The following is a 20852-nucleotide window of genomic DNA, read 5'->3' as shown; positions in this document are numbered from 1 at the left end:
AGGATGGAATCGGCTTATCCAAAACCATCTAAGAGTGTGTTCAATGGCTGACGGTTACCTACATACACACTTTGAAGGAGTTTACAGAGGTCTAGGACACCAAGACACACATCCCCTCCTAAATCAATAGTGACATAGCCTGTTGTTTCCCATTGTTCTTCCTTCTCCAGTAGCTGTGCACAAGTATAAAAGAAGACTCTCAAGGTCTGTGCCGGTCTGTCAAAGGCACATGGCTCAGATTCACACAAAGGGCTCTTTTATTTCACCGGTGACCCCAGCAGAGAACTGCCCATCATCCTCTAGCCAAATTAGCATACAGCAATCCATTAGACAGGCCCTGACACATGCAGTGGAAATCCCCAATAGGCCTGATCATAGGCGGACAAGTTCATTATTCATAATGGGAGGACAGAAAGAGAAGGAGAATAGGAGAGAGAGTTTGAGGGAGGGGAGCATTGTCAGATGTAGACACTTAAATGGCAAAAAGAAAGAGATATATAAGACACATATACAGTAAGTGTCATTACCGGGTGGCATTTGTATCCTATAGACCTATGTAAAAGTAACTTTAATATAGACATGTTTAGAAATAACACTTCAACAAAAATACTAATTCTACTTGCTATAAAGTATATATATATATATATATATATATATATATATATATATATATATATATATATATATATATTTTTTTTTTATAATTACATTTTAAAATGTCAAGCATCGAAGATAATTTAAAAGTGGATATTTATAGAAATATAGACATTTAACTGTCTTTCTAAGAAGCACTTTTCATAACCCCGAGCTTGTAATGACATATTAAGCTATTTTTTTAAGTTAAATTCAAGATGGCATAATGCAAATTATTGACATTATATAAACACACTTGAAATGAAAACCTTATTTATAACCATCATTTCACTTATTAAATGCTTAAAAATGTATATTGCCTTAAAAGCACATAGTGTATACTCAAAAAACAGAGAGGGATGATCTTATTACAAAGATGTGATTTAATATATATACATATCGTTTCTCTCTCTCTCTCTCTCTCTCTCTCTCTCTCTCTATACTGCAGGTTTTTTATTTCTGTGTGTAAAAGTATATTATTTGTGCTACAGGATGTGGAGGAGGCTATATAAAAAGGTGGGAGTTTATGAATGTAGTTTATAAATTAATTTATGATAAAAAGAGTGTTTTTTTATATCTGCATGTTAAATGTCCCTTTCCACTGCCGATGACAACAGCTAATATCATAAGTGGCTGTGGACAAATACACATACATTAAGAAGCCATATATGGAGAGTGAAGTTCTGCTGACATGTGTAATGTTAAATGCCAACGTACCATTTAAAATGAAAGGGCAGCAGCATTTCCAGTCTTTGTAGTGCGCCATTCAGACTCATTTAGAAATAAAATGGTCCTTTAGTGTTCTGTACCTGCCAAGAGTCGGACTGGTTAAAGACCTGCAGAAGAACAATAGAACAGAGGAGGATATAACATTACCATTTTCCATCTCAACATAAGAATAATACACTTTTCTCGGTTGTTTTTTCTCAGTCTGTTTACGAATTTATTTTAATATCTTATGGTTTCAAACTTTCTATACTGTATACTGGCAAAAAGGGCTAAATCAAGTTTGACTCAAGGGAAAGGCCATGCTGACCTCCATTGCTGCCCTGACAGGCAAGTACTACATCTTTTCCTGCAGAGAAATGCCATCTCTGAAAGGCCTCCATTTGATTAATATTTATAATGGAAGTCTGACTCTTTTTTTTCTCTTCTCCACAGGCTGTTTTATTGTCAGATGGTCACCTCTCTAATTTGGGGGTTGAAAATGATGGTCTTGGTTGTGGCACTCTGCCAGCACAGGCAGTTGCTCTGATGTCTCTGAAGTCCTCAGTAAGTCTCCCTCTCTCTCTCTCTCCATCCCTCTTTTCATATCAGGCCTGTGCTGCTCAATACTTGGCAAACCTCTAATCCTCATATTATAAGACACCTGGACAGTCTTACACTGTCTGTCTGCCCAGAACTCTGCAGATTGGTCGCGCAATTTCACACCTTTTCTCTTGCCTGATGTTCAGGCAGCTTCTCTGATATGAATAGCAGTTTCAATGTGGAAATCGTTGGCCCAGCCGGGACCAAATCCACTGTTATCTCTCTCTAAGCCAGGACTGCTTGGGAGGGTGTGGGATAGATTTCATGTAAGTGTAAAAATGAGCACAGAGGAGGTGAGGTGAACTGGCAGAAGTTTGCAAGAACACCTCCACTGCCCTATTTACACTTGTCACAGGTAATCCAATCTTGAGTGGCCAGCACTAAAAACAAGTGTAAATGGGATGCAAAATATTTTGTGATTCGATCATGTAATTCACATTCGGAGCGGTGTTGTTATTAAGTAAGTTGTTATTAACAACTAACAGTTGGAGTACTAGATAACTAAAGCTCAGAAATGACAACAGCACAACAAAAATATTAAAATCCAAACTAAAATTAAAACCGAAAATATAAAAATAAAAGCTAATTTAAAAACATTTTAATTCATTTAAATTGTATTAATTACATGTAATTGAAAAATTGACTTTGTTATTGTCCTCTTGCATTATTGACACACTAATGCAGTAAAGCTGCTTTGACAATTTGCATTATTTAAAGCACTATAAATAAAGGTGGCTTGACTTGATGTGTAAGGTACTGTCTAAGTATAAAAGATTCTTTTTTTGGGGGGGGGGGGGGGGGGGGGTTATCAACACAAATTAACACACTGACATAGATAGTAATGTCTGAGCTGACATATTCAGAAGAGACTAGATCTTCTCCAACCACTTGTGACTAGATACCAAGATGATTGTTATACCATTTGTGAAGAAGGGCCCATGTTTTGCTCTTTCGGCGAGAGCTGGTGGTCGATGTTCGAGGTTTCACACCACTTGACACACATGCAAGTCTCAGCTCGATCCCCTTCCCCTCGTGCCTCCAATGGTAACATTCAAAACCTCACAGGTTGTAATAGCAAGGCTTTTGCTTTCTTCTCTCTTTACTGTCATTGGTATATTCAGCCTCAGAAAAGCGTCTCGACCCACTTCAAATAGCCGTTGTGTTCAATTTCCACCTCTCCAAAACAAACCAGAGGCGGCTTTTCAAGCCATATGTCAGCAGTATGAGAGGACGGCTTTTATGTGGTGAAAGCAGTTTAATATTTTGTGAAGGCTTACTGCTGCTGCAGACCAGCTGAATGACAGTCTGACAATACACTCCCATCCATTCTGCTTCTCAGATCAAGCGCTCGCAGCAGCAACCCTGAGACACATTCACTCGCTCGCCCGCCTGCTCTTGGCGGGGTGAGAGGGCTACGTGGCCACCCTGACAGAGGGAGCGAGAATGAAAGTGCACTACGGAGAAGGAGTGAGATGTAGAGGTAATGCAGAGTATTTCGGTGACCTTGGCTATGGAGGATGAGGAGTGATGAGTGTGTGGATATTGCGTATTCCAGATCCATTACTCACAGATCCTCTGCTGCAGGAAGTTTATGCCTTTGTCTCTGTGCCACACACAAACACGGACGTTGTGGTTGCAGCGGGCAATGCCCTCCTTAGCCACCATATGTGCAGAGAGCCCATTCTCCCTGGCTCGCCACATCTACGCCGAGTTTTCACACTGTTTCTCCTCTCATCTTTATTCCTATTTAAGTCAAAGACAGAAATTCAATGCACAGGGCACGGCGTGGAGCTAAGCTTCACTGGTTTTTTTCCGTGCAGAAAATGAGATCTAATAATGATTTGCTCACCGTGGACGCTATCAGCACATAAAATCATCCAGGTTAATCAAATGGTTGTTGTGAAAGCCGTTTCTTTCTCTGCAGCGCTAACCCTTGCCGGCACAAGCTGAAAAGATCATTGATTTTTAATCTGCAATGAAAACCTCTTGTCACCCTTGGTTGTTTCTGAAATAATGCTGTTTTCAGTAGTTATACTTTTTTCAGGCTCTTCTGGGATGGGCCTGTGGAAATTCTGATGAGCTTTTGGGACCGCGAGTCTAAATGTTATGAACTTTGCCTTTTGACCACGCTGCCGAACATAACATGAACGAAAGTAAACTCACTTTGTAATTCTGGTGACCTTAGACCTTGCAACCTACATAGTGTGCATAATAACAAACAATCAAAAATAAATGCAAAGTACAAGTAATGATATTTTATATGCCTCTGGCTTATATTGATTGCATGGTACTTGAACGGAATTATTCTACCCCATCTTTCAAGGTTCTGTGATTCCCCTTAAATTCAAATACATAATCTTTAAACTGCATTTAAAGAAACATTTTCCATATTTAAAAAGCCAGTTCCACCACAATGACAGGCTGTCATTAGCATGACCTTGTAATGTCAATGCAATGGAAAGACAAGAAAACAAGTTTTGAATAAGCCCTTGAATTAAGAATTGCCTGTTGAATACTACTCAGCAAACAAAATTATTTACGCTATGGAAGAAAACAACTTTAACTCAATCAAGGTTTGCATCAAAGCTGTAATACAGATGAACTCAACAAACAACACAAGGACATCTTCTAATATGAATAATGCGGGCCAAAGAAAAAGCAAAGTGTTCTGACACTGGTTTTATGGAGCGAGTTAAAAGAAAGAAGTGAAAGAAGAACGTGGAGAAGACGTGCTGGGTCTGGGCGGTGTTCGACTAAGGCGAGATGATGAAGCAAGCTGAGTAGGACAAATGAGACACGGAGAGAAAGGCACAAAGTCTTGAGGAGAAAAGTCTGTCAGTCGAGAGTCCTTCATTTCTAAAGTACTGGAGACTGTTATTTGCTTAACAGCAGGATTTTCTCTGAGAATGCAATGGATAAAAATACAATAGTAAATAAGAAATAAAATCTACAATACAAAAATAGAAGAAATATGCTACATGAAATACAATATAGGCTACTGCGGTCTGGGGCGCGAGGGGCAGCGGCTTCTTCTAGTGGCCGCATCCTTCTCGTTAGCCGCGGCGCTTACAGGGGACAGACGGCCTGGCATCCTGGCCTGATGGCCGTGTAAACGGGTGCTGTTCTCGTCCGGACCTCGGGCCCGGCAGCTCACGTCTCTGGTGGCATAGTGAAAGCAACAATAGATATTTTACCTCAGATCTTGAAAGTAAATTATGCTAAAGCGAACATAATGTGAACTTACTGCGAACAAGCATCCATAACAAAGATGGTATCACTCACTGAAAACTTTTCAGTCCATTCACATCTGAATCATCTATTTTCAGTCTCCACGCTTCTTTACACTCGCCATGTTTTTGCTATCACATCGTATATTTACACTGGACGCAACAAAGCATTGCAAATCATTTGAACTTTGTGTCAGCACATCATAAATATAACGATTCAGCAAGGGTTTTTCCGCACGGCGCTGCACCGCATCCAGTGCAGACAGCATCACTGATTATAAGTTCTGTAGTATTTCGCTCGCGTCCGGTATAGACACGATGTAAATGAATGTTTTAGTGATTTCTGATGCTGTGTTTGAATTTTCATTACTTTATTTGAAATTAGCGCCGGCATTTTTCTCTCGTGACCCGGATGTGGCCCGCGGGCCGCCTATTGAGTAACCCTGTCCTAAAGCAAAGGATGTGAGGGGGTATGGTATGGTATGGTAAGGCAGTATGCAAATTAAAAGTAACGTGAGGTACAGCCTCTCTATGACTGGCCGATTACCCCGTCAATATGATGATGCCTGACCTATGGAGGACCAAACCTGCAGAAATTAAAAATAAATAAATTAATATATAGATAACTAAATAAATGTAATAAGAGGAAAATAAATAAATAAATTATGTGATAAAAACAAAAATAGTTCATTTGTAATAAAATTTAATCCTGAATGTATATTTTAAATTACTTTTTTCCTTTATGTATTTATTTTTCATTTATTTTTATTCTTTTTAACTTTTATTTACTTATACTTTCATTCATTTTATGTAATTATTTATTTATTCATTTTAAATGTATTTATTCATGCATTTATTTATTTATTTATTTATTATATGTATTTCCATACATATAATATATTCCCACATGTATTTATTTTAGATTGATTTATTAATTTATTTCTTTTTACTTTCCGTGTGCAACATGGAAATAAGGGAGGCGGTCCTTGTGGATCGATGATGATTCATTGGTTGAGAGCTCACGCAGAAGCATCCGATTTGCGAGTATGTTGTGCCCATGTTTTAGTCTTGTAGTGCCAGATCAACTGGAGAGATCCAATATAATTTCACAGATTCACATTATTATTTCTAATTATTTTATAGCAACTGAATTCAGTTACTTATTCTCATAGTTACATCATTAAGCCCAGAACCAACAACATCGTTGATGAGTTTTTATGACGTCTCTAGACACTCGGTGGAGGTTTCTAAGGCTTGTCTTCAGTTTGTAATCACAGAGAAAAGACTACCAAAAACATTGTGAGCATAAGGTTATCATAAAACCAGTTGCACTAAACGTCTCCAGTCTACTCAGGCTCACCATGCTTTTTGGAAATGCGATCCACTGGCATAAAGTTGGTTTTGTGCTAGACGCTCAATATTCGCAAGTATGGAGACCATCACTAAGGTTACATACGACATTGGTATATGTGTTCGATTTTTTTACATTTATAAAATAAACTCAAATCATATGTAATTATTACTGAATATACCTCACTCGTAAAAGAACACTTTACAGTTGGTTTTGTGACTGTTAGCTATTCTCTTAAAATGTTATTAGAACAAGAAACGTGTATACCAATGTATTTAACTTTAGAGATGGTCCCTGAATTTGCAAATACAGAGCCTCTAACATCAACTTTATGCCAGTGGGTCACGTTTCCAAAAAGCATTGTGAGACCGTAGAGACCTTAGGTATAACTGGTTTACGATAAACTTTTGCTCACAATGTTTTTGGAAGTGAAGATCTTCTCTGTAATTACAAAATAAGCACATGCTGTAAAAACCTCCACCGAGTGTGTCTAGAGGCGTCATCTACTTAGACCATTGACGATGTCGATGGTTCCAGGCTTAATGATGTAAGTAGCTGAATTCAGTTGCTATTAAATAATTCAACATAATGAATGGGAATCTGATCTAGATAGATAGATAGAGAGAGAGAGAGAGAGAGAGAGAGAGAGAGATAATGCACAGTACAACAATAAGCCTCCCCAAAAGCCTTTAAAAACACTGTCATATAGAAATCACACTGAATATGGAATTTAAAAATGAACAAAAATTACCCAACTGAAATTTCTCAAATCTACAGAACAGAATTTGCTTTGTCATTTCCATCACACGGCTCTGCTGCTTACCATACAGGACACGACATGAAAGAAAAGTTAGGCAAAGTGTCACTTTGTTGCACTTTAGACGACATTGTTCAATTCTGTAGAACAGTCACGGACGCATGAACATGGCTCTCACGCTGAGGTTTCATAATGGACACACAAAAGAGGAAACCCTGTAGAGAAACGCCTATACCAGAACTCCACTCCCCCTCTTAGAGATAGAGGGAATGGGATGAGGAGAAAAAATGAGAGTGTTTATTCTCAGCGGTGCTTTGCTAATGAAAGAGCACATTCTTGTTTTCTCACTGTGTCATTGCGGAACTCAGGGGTTGTGGTGTTGTCATGCTCTCTCTTTTTCCACGTCTGTTTGGCGACCCACTATGAAGCATCGCCCGACTTGGTGACAAGGACTGAAGATAAAGCCTCCATAAATGTTCAGTAAATCATCTCCTGACCTTTCCTGGCATCGCACACATCGACACCTGAAATGTTAAAGACAAAAGGAAGATTGAAACTTCCAGTAGCGTGATGAAGTACAGTTTCCAGCCTCCCTCCTCCTCCTCCTCTCTTGTAATCTTTCTTCCTCTCTGTCCAACTATGTCGTCTTTTCTTCCTGTCCCCGTACCTGCCTGGCTGTGTGAACGCGTAGGGTGGCGGACATTTTGCATATGCGATCCGTCATAGGGGCAGGATTAATGTTGTTTGCTGGCTCCCAAACACAGTTGGTGTGCACTGTGGGCGACAGGAAACTTGGCCAAGTCTGGCTGCCGCACGGCTGGGTGGAAAATTAACCCTTGGTGCCGGGAGGCTGGAGGCCGTAGCTCAGGTGTCCTTACATATGTTTGCAGTGTCAGGACAAGCCCAGCTCCGGGGCCCCCTGCAGGGAAGAGCACTACCAGTGAGCCCAGCGTCAGAGGCCCGGAAGGGGGAGAAGGGGGATAGGGATGCGCCTTGGCACGGAGCGAAGCCAATATGCTTTGCTTTTTAAGGCCTCTCTATCTGCAGATAGTGGAGCCGCTGATAGTTAATCATTACATATATGTATTAAACAGATTTATTGGGATGTTTTTATGTCCTTTTGGAAAAGAAGACGGGAGAGACAAGGAGATCCAGTCCCTGCCGGGACACAGTGCCTTCGTATCTCCTGCTATGCTCGCTCAGAAGATCGCACAGTGGGACTATCACGCCGAATTGCTTATTCCATAATTATGGCCCAGCTTCTTGTAAGAACACACAGAATCAGAAACACCCTCATGCATAGCTTTCTCTGCAAATAACATATTACTCATCTGAGAAATTGCAAAGACCTGGTTAGGGTTTTGATGTGCTATGAAATTATTATTATATATATTTTTTTTTTTGCCATAAATAGACTTGCAGTTCTGATATGCCAGAAATTATAGATAAAGAAAGAATATGTAACTTGAGGTGCCGAGTGAGCAATATCCAACAGCCGTCGTCATGGCATTGACCTTTACTTTGGCCCACGGTGACCCGTGGTTCTGCATTTAAACTTTTAAATTGTAAACTTGAACCTTGGCATTTCCGAGCCTCTGTGCAAGGGTGTTATCTTCGGGAGGAGTGACAGTTCGCAAAACGTAACCAGAAGTGAGCTTCTGTCAGCCTTTTTCAACAAAGCTGGAAAAGAGACAAAGGACATCTATGACTGGATGTCTTTCATAATCACAGTTTCCTAAAACTAGGCTCTATCTTAAACAGAAAAGCTGTGATGCTCTGTCAAAGCGGTGTTACTTTGGGTCAAGTATGTGGCAGATGAGAGAGGAGCCGAATGTTCTCTTGCTCGTGACTGCTTAGCTTGACTTCTTCCTGTGCTCTGATCCAAACTCCACCAATCAGTGGATCTGTGTCGCCCTGCTCCGGAGAACCACGCAAAGGACAGAAATAAAGAAATAAGAGAGAATCACCCTGAGGCTACATCTATCACCTACACTATTTTCCTAATCATTTCCAGTTGAGATTTGAAGTTGCTGCTACCTCTAATAGAAATACACCTATGAAGAGAAACAAAAGAAACTGAGAGAGACAGAAAGATAGAGAAGTAATAAAAACAGGGCCGTTCTTTCCTACAGGTGCTATATATAGTACCAAAATTATTGGGTCAGTAAGATTTTTCTTTTTATTGAAAGAGATTTAAACTTTTGTTTAGCGATTGATTCAACTGATCAAAAGTGAGAGTAAAAGCATATATAGCATTACAAAACATCTCTATTGCAACTAAATGCTGTTTATTTTAATTTCCGATCTATCTATCTATCTATCTATCTATCTATCTATCTATCTATCTATCTATCTATCTATCTATCTATCTATCTATCTATCTATCTATCTATCTATCTATCTATCTATCTATCTATCTATCTATCTATCTCTATCTGTCTGTCTGTCTGTCTGTCTGTCTGTCTGTATCTATGTGTGTGTGTGTGTGTGTGTGTGTGTATATATATATATATATATATATATATATATATATGTGTGTGTGTGTGTGTGTGTGTGTGTGTGTGTGACTGAATCAACCTAAATACATCAGGTTACTCATTTTTTTCAGGGTCAGATATAGCAGAAATAGCTTATTACTCGATTATTTCTAGTGCTTTCTCTTAAAAAGAAGAAAACCACTCATCATGTTGCAGAGGTTCTATAGATGTTATTATGTTATGGCCATTCTTTCACTGATCTGGCCTGAGGCCCCACAAACCCACAGGCTGGCCCTGAGTGAGAAAGAGAAAAATAAATGAAAATAAGAAGGAAAATAGTAACTGAAAGAGAAAGCAATAGTCCGTGAGCAAGATGCTGACCTCAGAGACAGTGCTGGAGATAGTCGTCCCAGCTAGTGAGATAAAAGCTACATTACATGAAATTAATGGAGGCTGTGTGAGGTGTACATGAATCACTGTTTCAACACTATGAAACAAGTACAAAGGCATGAAGAAATCTAACTGCAGCTTCAAAGGTCTGCCATTTAGTCAGTCAGAACAGGCCTGACAGAGGGAAGAGGGGGTTTTGATGAGCAGTTGAGCGAAAGAGTGTGAAAGAGTGCAAATGAAGGAATGAGATGGATAATACAAGACAAGGACTATGAGAAAGTCACAGCCTGGGAGAGGAAAAAAAGAATCGAATCGAATGAAAGGGAGCAGATGAGCATTTGCACAGCTTGCGTCTCTTCTCTGAGGTGATATCAAACACTGTTTAATGAAAGTTAAATAGTTTCTGTGGAGTGCACAGGCTGGAACAGATGAGATCAGGGTGCGGAAGCTGTCAGTGCCACTGAAGCGGGTGCACACCGTCACCCTGCCTGAAAAAAGAAGTGTATGCAGATACAAACCACCCACCGTATGCACCATGTTGACTCATAAAAGGATGGGGAGTTTTTTCTTTATTTTATCATGCCTTTTTTCTGCACTTGGCATGGACTTTTTGCAAATACATCTTTGTAATTTGAAACTGGCGAGAGGAGATTTATGACAGAATAAGTGGCCTTTTCTTCTGGAATTTATAACGTACAGTAGTGGAAGAAGTGCATATACGGTTAGGAAGAAGGAATCAGGAGGATGCTGTTATGGGTGTATGAATATGTGTGGGTTTAAAAAAAAAACTAAAATCACTGAATTGTCTCTGCACCTCTTTGACATGAGAGGATTCTGTTCCCTTCCATCACTTCCTTTGCAGACAGACACACAGAGATCGCTAAAACCTTCCCTCCCACTTTCCGTTCCTTACTGCTCTCTCTTTTACCCTCTAGATGCTTTAAAGAAACATATTTCACTTTCTGTTCATTACATCTGCCTGTTCCAACATATTTTCCTAACAGACCTGACATGAAAAAGCATAAGCAAAAAGTGCTCTAAATTAAAGTTTGGAATCAGTCATGACCTCGACCAATTACAGGATGTTTTAGAAGATCCTTGTAAAGGCTGTAACTACACTCCATATGAAAGTGTGAAAAAAGTTGTGACATTTGCCAAGTATGGTAACCCATACTCTGAATTGGTGCTCTGCATTGAACCCATCCAAGTGCATACACACAGCAGTGAGAAGTGAATACACACCCAGAGCAGTGGGCAGCTATATATTCAGCGCCTGGGGAGCAAATGGGGGTTCAGTGCCTTGCTCAAGGGCACTTCAGCCATGGGTATTGAGGGTGGAAGAGAGCACTGTTCATTCACTCCCCCCATCGTACAACTCCTGCCAGCACCGAGACTCGAACCAGCGACTTTCGGGTAACTAGTTCAAGTCTCTAACCATTAGGCCATAGCTGCTCCTTTCATATATAGTTCTAAATAGCATATTTATCCATTAAAGGGATAGTTCACCCCAAAATTAAAAAAATTATGTTTATCTGCTTACCCCCAGGGCATTCAAGATGTCGGTGACTTTGCTTCTTCAGTAGAACATAAACTGGGATTTTTTAGTCAAACCGTTGTAGTCTATCACTCTTATAATGTAAGTTGATGGGAATCACGGCTTAAACACAACCACCACCTATCTCTGAAATGGACCATTGACACTCCTAATTGAGATTGTACATAGAGTGTCAATAGTCCATTTGAGATATAGGTGGCGGTAATGCACTAATAGTTCTAGTTCTAACAGTTCGGACATTGCGTGAATCAGAGGTTAAAAAAACAACAAAAAAAAAACAATATAAATACTGTTTAGTTTCTTGCACAGTATGATCGTTTTGTGTCTTTACACATTAATATATTGTCACAAACTCAGGGTTTAATTTGGTTTTGTTTGTGTACTGTATGTTTTTTTTTTTTTTAATTGTATGTTTTACTCGTGATTCCCATCCACTTACATTATAAGACTGATAGACTGCAACCGTTTGGCTTAAAAATCTCAGTTTGTGTTCTGAAGAAACAAAATCACCTACATCTTGGATGACCTGGAGGTTAGCAGATAAACATCACATTTTAATTTGAACTGTCCCTTTAAGAGATTGTTAAAGTTGCTGTATAACAAAATAAATTTCATCATACATACGTTTAGAGTGGGTAAGATATTTTAAAGTTGTCAAAAGAAGACTTGTGTTCACTAAGGCTTTAATTGATGAAATCTACAGTAAATACTGAAATATTGTACAACATTATTATAATAACTTTTACATGTTAATATATTTAAAATGTAAAATATTTATTTTTAATATGCGTATTTGCTGCTCAGGGAACACATTTCTTGTTTATTTTGTTGAAACTGTGAAAGATGGATTCTTTGATGAACAGAAATTCCAAAAGGACAGCATTTATTTGAAAACAACATTGTTTGGTAACAATTAATGTCTTTACACACACTTTTGATCAATTGAAATTTTTTATAAAAAATCTAACAAAAAACAACAGTAGTGAATTGCTAGTATCTCATTCATTTATAACAAATGTTTTTAACAAGAATGACCTAACCAGCCATGTCACATTTTGTTGGTCATTTGCTTTTCGGTTCAGTGTTAGCTGTATATTCTACTTAAACCAGCATAACCAAAAGCAACCAACACATATATTGCTTTTGAACACATTTTTTAAAGTTACCCTAAAAGACTTACCTTCATGTCAAGATGGCAGATTTTCAAATCAGAACATACTTTTTCAGGTATTATAAACCTCATTGGTGTGGACAGACAGAACGCCTGGTCAGAGAGAACAGTAAACAGCCTTTAGACATTAATTAGATCAATGACAAAACATAAAACAAACTGCTGGGTAAAAAGTACAGTGAACTTTGGCAAATAAGAGGAGGACAGAGAAGACTAGATGAGAGAGGCAGTAGGGTGAGTTGAAACAGTGGTCTCTGGTCAGTCACGTGTTGGTGCGGGACAGTAAGAGTGAGTCACAGTGCGATGTGGCACCTGGGTGCACTAATTAATGCAGAGTTCCAGTGGCTGAACATTTAACCTCCTCTTGCATGTATCACCCAGTGGCTCTTCTCACTTCCACAACAATAAACACAAACAAACCATTAGAGATGGTCAGTGGTTCTGGCATTCACCATACACAGTTTCTTTAGAACAAGAGACCTCAGCACGAAATGATCACAACACACATACCATAACTCCAGCAGGAATTTATCACAGGTGGGTCGCAGATGCTTAAAAAAATCTGTATTATATAGCAAGATGATTGAATTCATACAAATACAATCAGGAAATTGCAGTAAACAGGACTTTGGTGTTTGTGTGGCAACTCGGGTGACCAGGAAGGCCTGTTACACAAGTGCTTCTTCTGTCACCCTAAAGCACTCTGTCAGCAAGGTCAAAGGTCAACTAAAAGGCATGACAGAAAAAGAGAAAACAGCACTGATATGTTCTCATTTTGAAAAGAGGCTCAGAGATGCAGAGGTCGCCTCAGGGCGAGACTGTTGCTTTCTGATCTGCCTTGTGACTGCTGCTGAGGCCTTTCACATGATTCAACCCCAGCCTAACCTTGTCATCATTAGGGTCAGGGTTATTTATCTGTTCATTTTTCCAATACAGAAACAGCCAGGCATCACAGAGAGGTCATGTGTGGTCATAGACCCTGTAAGGAAATTATGAAACATGCGCTTTTGATCCAGGATCATTCTTTCAGACTAATGGACCTCTAAATAGCTGTAGTGTGTAAACTGATGCTTTTTAACATAATTTAACAGTGTAAATGATTTTTCGAGAACGAGTCAATCTTTTGTTCATTATCTGGCTTGGCTCTGTGTTCATCTTCAGTTCTCTCTTCACAGCAGTTCAGTCAGTGTACTGTTTGAGTACATGAATTACTCCGGGACATTGGTTTGTTTGAACTCAGAGGGAGTGTCAGCCACATTAAAAAAGTTAACAGCTTAAGTCATTTGTGGATTAATGCGTATTAGAGATGCGAACTGTTTCAAACGATTCAGTTCAATTTGGTGAACTGGTTCAAGAAGATCCAGTTACATCGAGTGATTCGTTTGCGAACCGGATATCACTACACTGCAGTGAACGCGCTCACAACAGACACTGAAGAGAAGACAGTGCTGAATAAAGTCATAGTTTTTGCTATTTTTGTACCAAAATGTATTTTCGATGCTTCAAAAAATTCTAACTGACCCTCTGATGTCACATGGACTACTTTGATGATGTTTTTATTGCCTTTCTGGACATGGACAGTATACCGTGCACACATTTTCAATGGAGGGACTGAGAGCTCTCGGACTAAATCTAAAATATCTTAAACTGTGTTCCAAAGATAAAAAGGAAGTCTCACGGGTTTGGAACGACATGAGGGTGAGTTAATGACATTTTTCGGTGAACTAACCCTTTAAGTGTATTTTTTTTTAAATTGAGATTTATAGATGATCTGAAAGCTTGATCTATGGTTTATTAGGATAGGGCAATATTTGGCCGAGATACAACTATTTTAAAATCTGGAATCTGAGGGTGCAAAAAAATCTAAATACTGAGAAAATCGCTTTGAAGTTGTCCAAATGAATTTTTAGCAATGCATATTACTAAACAAAAATTAAGTTTTGATATGTTTATGGTAGGAAATTTACAAAATATCTTCCTGGAGCATGATCTTTAATTAATATCCTAATGATTTTTGGCATAAAAGAAAAATTGATAATTTTGACCCATCCAGTGTTTTTTTGGCTATTGCTTAAAATATACCCCAACAAATTAAGTTTTGAGGTCCAGGGTCACATATGTTTGGATGCAATTCCCTGCCTTTCCTAAAATACTGGTCAACACCTTCAAATATAAAAACAACATGTCATAAATACTGACAAGTAACAAATCTGAATTTACATGAATGAATCATAATTATAGAATTAATCGAGACTGATAAGATAAATATTATCTATATAAATATCACTAAAGATATTTGTAATTTACTTCAGGCCTAAAGAATACGGTATATCAAACTGTTTTCCTTGATAATGACTGCTCTACTGAGAGGACAGGGAACACTCTTACAAACGTCATCACTCTGCTTTGGACAAGAAGTTCAGCTCCGCTGCTTTACAATAGGCCTGATCCTCAAGCATAATAATCCTTTTTTCCTCTTAAAAATCTAAAACACACAAACTGCCAAAGTCATTTGAAAAAGCCTTAATTAAGTTCATCTGTGCAAACATTAACCTTGTAAGAGGCTAAAGAGAGGGAGGAATGAAAGAAAGTGTGTATGTGTGTGACAGAGAGAAAGAGAAAGAGATTCTATGGATGGAGAGAGATCAGGGGAAGGTTAATGAAGGAGGGCGAAGTTGTGTTTGCTTAGACCTTTGCGACGGAGACGGAGGAGGGGGGCAAAGGAGATCTTTCATGGAGAACCGCACACACGTCCCTCGGTTTTACTCAAAGTACTGCACAAACAGGCTCCAAATGACAAGGTGACACTGGGAATACACTACTACGTGACCGCCGCTTGAATTGCCTTCATCCGTTTAAGATGACTGCAGCCACTGTGGACACTGTCGCGCCATTAGAGAGATCTGGAGAATAAGCCACGGAGATAGCAGAGATTATCACGGCCTGTGTGTTCAAAGACCTCCCAAGGGCACAATGACAAGCCACACTGCTGAGACTACAACAGGAAGAAATCTGATGATGTATTATTAAACTGCTCATTGTTACGTTACTGCTGTTTCTAAATTGTACAACATTTAAAGGCGCAGCTCACACAAAAATGAAACTTCCTGTCATCTTTTACTCACCCTCATGTTAGCAAAACTTTCCTGCTGCTTTTTGTCATACAAAGAAAGTGGATGGTGGCAGGGCCGTAACCACCTTTGAACATTAAGGCTAAAAGTCAAGAGTGATGCCTCAGTTTTTAATGGTAAAAGAGTGCGAGGAAAAACTTGTCAATGGTTTCATGATTTATTAAATGAAATTAATTAAATATAGGCTGAATCATTTATGTGATTATGCAATTCTTAACTGAATGTGACAAGTAACATTTTGCCGTTTTGTGAATATTAGGCATAAAATTGAATGTTTGAAAAAAAAAAATCATTAATAAGAGTTGTGCAACAGTTTGGACTTTTATTTTTTTTTGGGGGGGGGGGGGGGGGGGGTTAACTCCTGACGAAATAATATTTAAATTTTAATGAGTTCAAAATATCGTTTACTTATTTGTTTTTACATGGTACCTGTCCATTTGGTCTCTGGTCCACCATTACCATCTGCTCCCTCCTTCTTAAGGTAAAATAAATAAATGCATAAATAAATAAATAAACCATAGCAACACATTTTTATGTGTTTGTCTATGGGCTGGTTCAGACCTTAATTAGTCACAACATTACAAGCAGCAGCAGAAGTCTTTCAGCATTTAATGTGGCAGAACATGGTTTTCTTCTTCTTCTTCTTCTTCTTATTATTATTATTATTATTATTTTTTTTAAACATCACTTAATGAAAGTGTCAGAAAGGTCAACAGCCACTAGATATTGTATGTGTGTTTATAAAAATGTTTTACATTTTCATACATTTGGAAGATTTTATTCAAAGCAACTTAAAGGCTTTCGGTGTGGACCCTGATCTGTTTGACATTAGAATATTGTTAAATTCATGATTCTAACAGCATCCAAGTCCACATGAAAAGGTGGTCTGGGCTACGGTTTGTGTCACCTCCAGTACAACTTACAGTTGAAAAAAACTTGTAGTGCATTTAAGGTATACGTTTGATCATTCCACGTCTTTCCCGAGAATCAAAACCGTGACCTTTGCGTCGCTAGTGCTGTTGAACTACGCTGTAGCAGCACATACATATGTTGTGTTTTGCTAACAGGAAGAAAGCTCTGACTGGATATTCGAGGGTCCAGTAGAGCATGTGATGTACCCTGTTTGACAGCCCAAAGCTCTTTTTATGGGTTTTGGTCATTTTGGCTGTTGTGAGACAGTTAAGATGATGTTATGTCTCAGAGAAGAGCCGCCTTTGGCTGAGTGAGACATGAGCTAGCCGGGACCACACGGGAGATGACATTTCCATGTCTGTTTAGATAGAGGTGTGGCGGACACATGTCTCTCTACCTGATCGAAACTGATAGAGGGAAATATATTCACGGCTCTCCATCCTGCTGTTTTCTGTAATGGAATCTGATTTTCACAGCCCTCCAATTAAGCGAAGATTACATATTTATATTAAAGCCCCCCTTTAAGGATGATTATTTGCATTTGACTGATGAATATATTATCCATGCATTGATCAAGTCTGCTATTTAGTGCAGTGCACTGTGGAGAAACATTACCCTTCTTGGCAAGCTTTTCAACTACAGGGGCCTTCATACACATACTGTACATACATGGACTGTCACTATAAGGCCAGCAGTGCAAGGGTTAACGCTGCTGAGAGCTTTGCCCAGTGGATTGTTTATCGACTGAAAGAGAAGGTCTTCTTTCTCTGGGCCAGTTAAGTCAGCCTCCCTTTTGTTTGACGCTGCCCATTTGAGGAAAGCTTATCCCTGACCTTCTGCCGCCGAGACTGATGACAAGGACACTGCGCACTAACCTTGACATTCAGTGGGCTAAATGGCTTTTTCCACTAGCAGTCAGCAAACCAGAAGACAGGCAGCAGGAGGCCAAAACCTAATGAATCTATACCTGAGAGAAACTTAGCACAGCCACATTCTTTAAAGGAGCAGTCCTTACAATAGAAGTGACATGTACAATGGTGTTTGTGCGTGTCTCTGTGTGCTAAGTGAATCAGTACAAGCCAAAAAAAAAAAAAGTCTATAAAAAAGGGGTTAACTACACCAGTGACTGTATTAGAGACAATGAAATATTTGCATAAAAATGTGACTGTAAGAAATTTTTATACATGAGAAATTTGGAATCCATTGCATTTAGTCAAATAGGACCATACAGCTCATATCCGTTTTTAGATCGTGAATGCTTTTTGTGATTACAGAAAGAGGGATCATCACACTTCTCAGTGTGAGTCTATGTGAGCTGCTGTTTGCAGCCCACTGTACTTCCATAATACTTCCAAATGCCTAATATTAGCAATGCCCAATAGTGCAAATAAGTCATTTTCGCATTAATACTGATTTGTAAACTGGTGGTGTGATGCCAGTAAAATGATGCATTATGGGACTATATTGCATCAGGTAGTTAGTTAAACAGTGACCAAATCAGTGCCCATAAACACAGAAACATGAGCCCACACACATACAACACATGGGGTAAACACCCCCAACCCAAAGTCACATGGAAAGACTATCTAGGGGGGAGTTTTCAGGAGAGCTCTGCTTTATGACCGCTGTTGTCAGAGCACTTAGCGCAGTTTCCTTTGTTTCTAATGAGATAAGACAGTGTCAGACGGATACAGTACTAACCTTTCTGCTTGTTTACAGTGCAGAAGAACAGGATGGGGGTGACCTCTCTAAAGTTTACAGTCCAGCTTGCCAGACAGCTCTGTTTCTAATGAGAGGCCTTGTGGGAGCATGTCACAGTGCCTCTGCTTGGCACACAGAGAGTGCTCACAGACAGGGGAGAGAGAGCTGGCTGTTTTGCCCTGGACACAAACACAAAAACAAACACTTCAGATAAAAATCTTTATAAACCTTTTATTTATGTTCATTTATGTTCATTGATTTATTTTCGTGTTATATTATGTTACTGTATGTTACTGTATATTATGTTAAGCATTACACTTTTTTTCAAAAACTTTTTCAAAAACATTTATGTAAATAAATGTAATTAATTTTTGGTAATGAGCATACCATTCAGTTAATTAATTTTATTTCATTTGTAATTTGACAGCCCTAAATTTGCAATTCAGACTTGTGGGCTTGTATATAACACACTGGGTTTATACCAGACAACATGATCTTGTCTTGATATATAATCTTGTCTTGAGGTTTACTGTCACTCCTCATCCCGCCTGCCACCCATGAAGCTGTCTGACCTTTGACCTTTTGGCATTGCAAAGGGCTGATAGATACAGCAGAGATCAGCCTGCAGTAAGGCAGAAGACAGGGCTCTGGCAAGAGCAGAAGCAAACCAAGGCGAAATAAACACTCTCCCATATCTCTCATCTCTTCTACTGTAACTTAATCAAGCTGCAGACAGTATGTGTATCTTTTTTTGGCAGTGTGTCTCTGTTCTATATCCGAGAGAGGCTGGGATGTCAGGGGCCAGTCTCCTCTCTTTATGAGGCCACGCTTCCACAGCCCTTCTGCACTCTGGCCCAACAGGACAGCTGCTCCACTCTTCCAAATACATCATCCTGTCCACCAGCCTCTCCCAGGACACCCTACTGTCCTCCCTCCCGCTCGCCCCGCTCTCTTTCTCCTAGCGCTAGGTGGGAAAGAGGGGGGCCAGATGTGTAGACAGAGAGTCCTTGTCCAGCAGAGGTCAATGGATCTAACAGAGCTCCTTTCTGTAAGGAGCTAAAAGCCTTCTACTGCAGCTCTCGATCTCGCCACTGTCATGGGACGCTCGCACGGAATGCTGAGTCAACCTTTCGACAAGCTGCGAAACAGTTTAGAGCGGCGGATGAAATTAAGATCACAACCTGCATCCTTCTTCGCTTGTCTCAAGGTTTTAAGGGCAGTTAACGCCAGACCCCAGGTCTACCTCCCCTGCCAAGCAGTTCATCCACACTCCCCAATTCTGGATGAGAATGACACATGTGCGGCATTGCGTGAGATTCCGGTGGTTTATGCTTTCAAATGCATTTTAGCTGGCTGTTTCAAACCTGCTGCTGTCAGTAATTTGTGGACATGTTATGAGGGAAAGGGTTAAACAATCACCTTAATGTAATCTTGTTTACTGCTCTGTCGCATGAGTAAATTATTTCATACGGGCTCCGGCTCACTCAACATATAAAAGCCGCCTTATCACAGACACAGCCATTTGCAGCAGCTTTACTGGGCAAAAATTATGAGTCATACTTTTACAGGGCTCTCCAGTTTTGAAGGCCTTTTTAATCCCTGAACTCTGCTGAACTGTACATTTCCTTAATTGTGGCGCAGCTTGTAACCTCTGTAATTGGCCTCCCTCCTTTACCTCTGCTTGGAGATGTCTAGACAGAGAGGATATAAAAAAAAGTTGAGGTGAAATGCAAGAATAGAGATGGATGGAGTGAGGGAGAAAAAAACAGAGAAGGATGGAATAAATTTAGAAAACACTTTTCTTGGCGAAAACATAATGAGCCCCTCATAGGGTGGTGGTATTATATCAACGAAAGAATAAGGGGAAAGACTTGCTGCAGTTAAGCTCCTCCTACTTTAATATGATCTAGTTGTTGACACCTAGATGGCCTCTTGATTGATTTCCTGACCTTGATATTGAGGTCTATATATTCAAATCAAATACAGCTGTTCAGTTTATAACTCAACATTTTTGATAAGAAATTTTGAGCTATAAGACCTAATGAGTGTTTAGAATAGTGGTTCTTAATTTATGAGTAAAGTATTGTCTGTGGTTTATAAATTATAAACAGTCATTCGTCAAACGTGAACAGGGCTGCCGATAAGAGGGAATCAGGGGTAAATTTTGGGGTCAGCAGTTTAAAAAAAGAAGAAATTATTACTTTTATTTAATAAGGACACATTAAATTGATAAAAAGTG

General features: G+C 39.3%; 1 long non-coding RNA gene across 1 annotated transcript; it reads right to left on the bottom strand.

Annotated features, from left to right (window-relative positions):
* Positions 1 to 1087: 1087 nt before the first annotated feature.
* Positions 1088 to 20312, bottom strand: LOC132156556 (uncharacterized). The gene is made up of 4 exons (XR_009437464.1): positions 20174 to 20312; positions 18614 to 18792; positions 12879 to 12962; positions 1088 to 1469 (listed from the first exon to the last, which is right to left on the bottom strand). It is a non-coding gene; the product is annotated as an uncharacterized LOC132156556 (long non-coding RNA).
* Positions 20313 to 20852: the final 540 nt, after the last annotated feature.

This window comes from Carassius carassius, chromosome 14 (genome assembly GCF_963082965.1).
Source record: "Carassius carassius chromosome 14, fCarCar2.1, whole genome shotgun sequence".
Lineage (NCBI taxonomy): Eukaryota > Metazoa > Chordata > Actinopteri > Cypriniformes > Cyprinidae > Carassius > Carassius carassius.
This window is presented reverse-complemented; position numbering and strand designations above follow the sequence as displayed.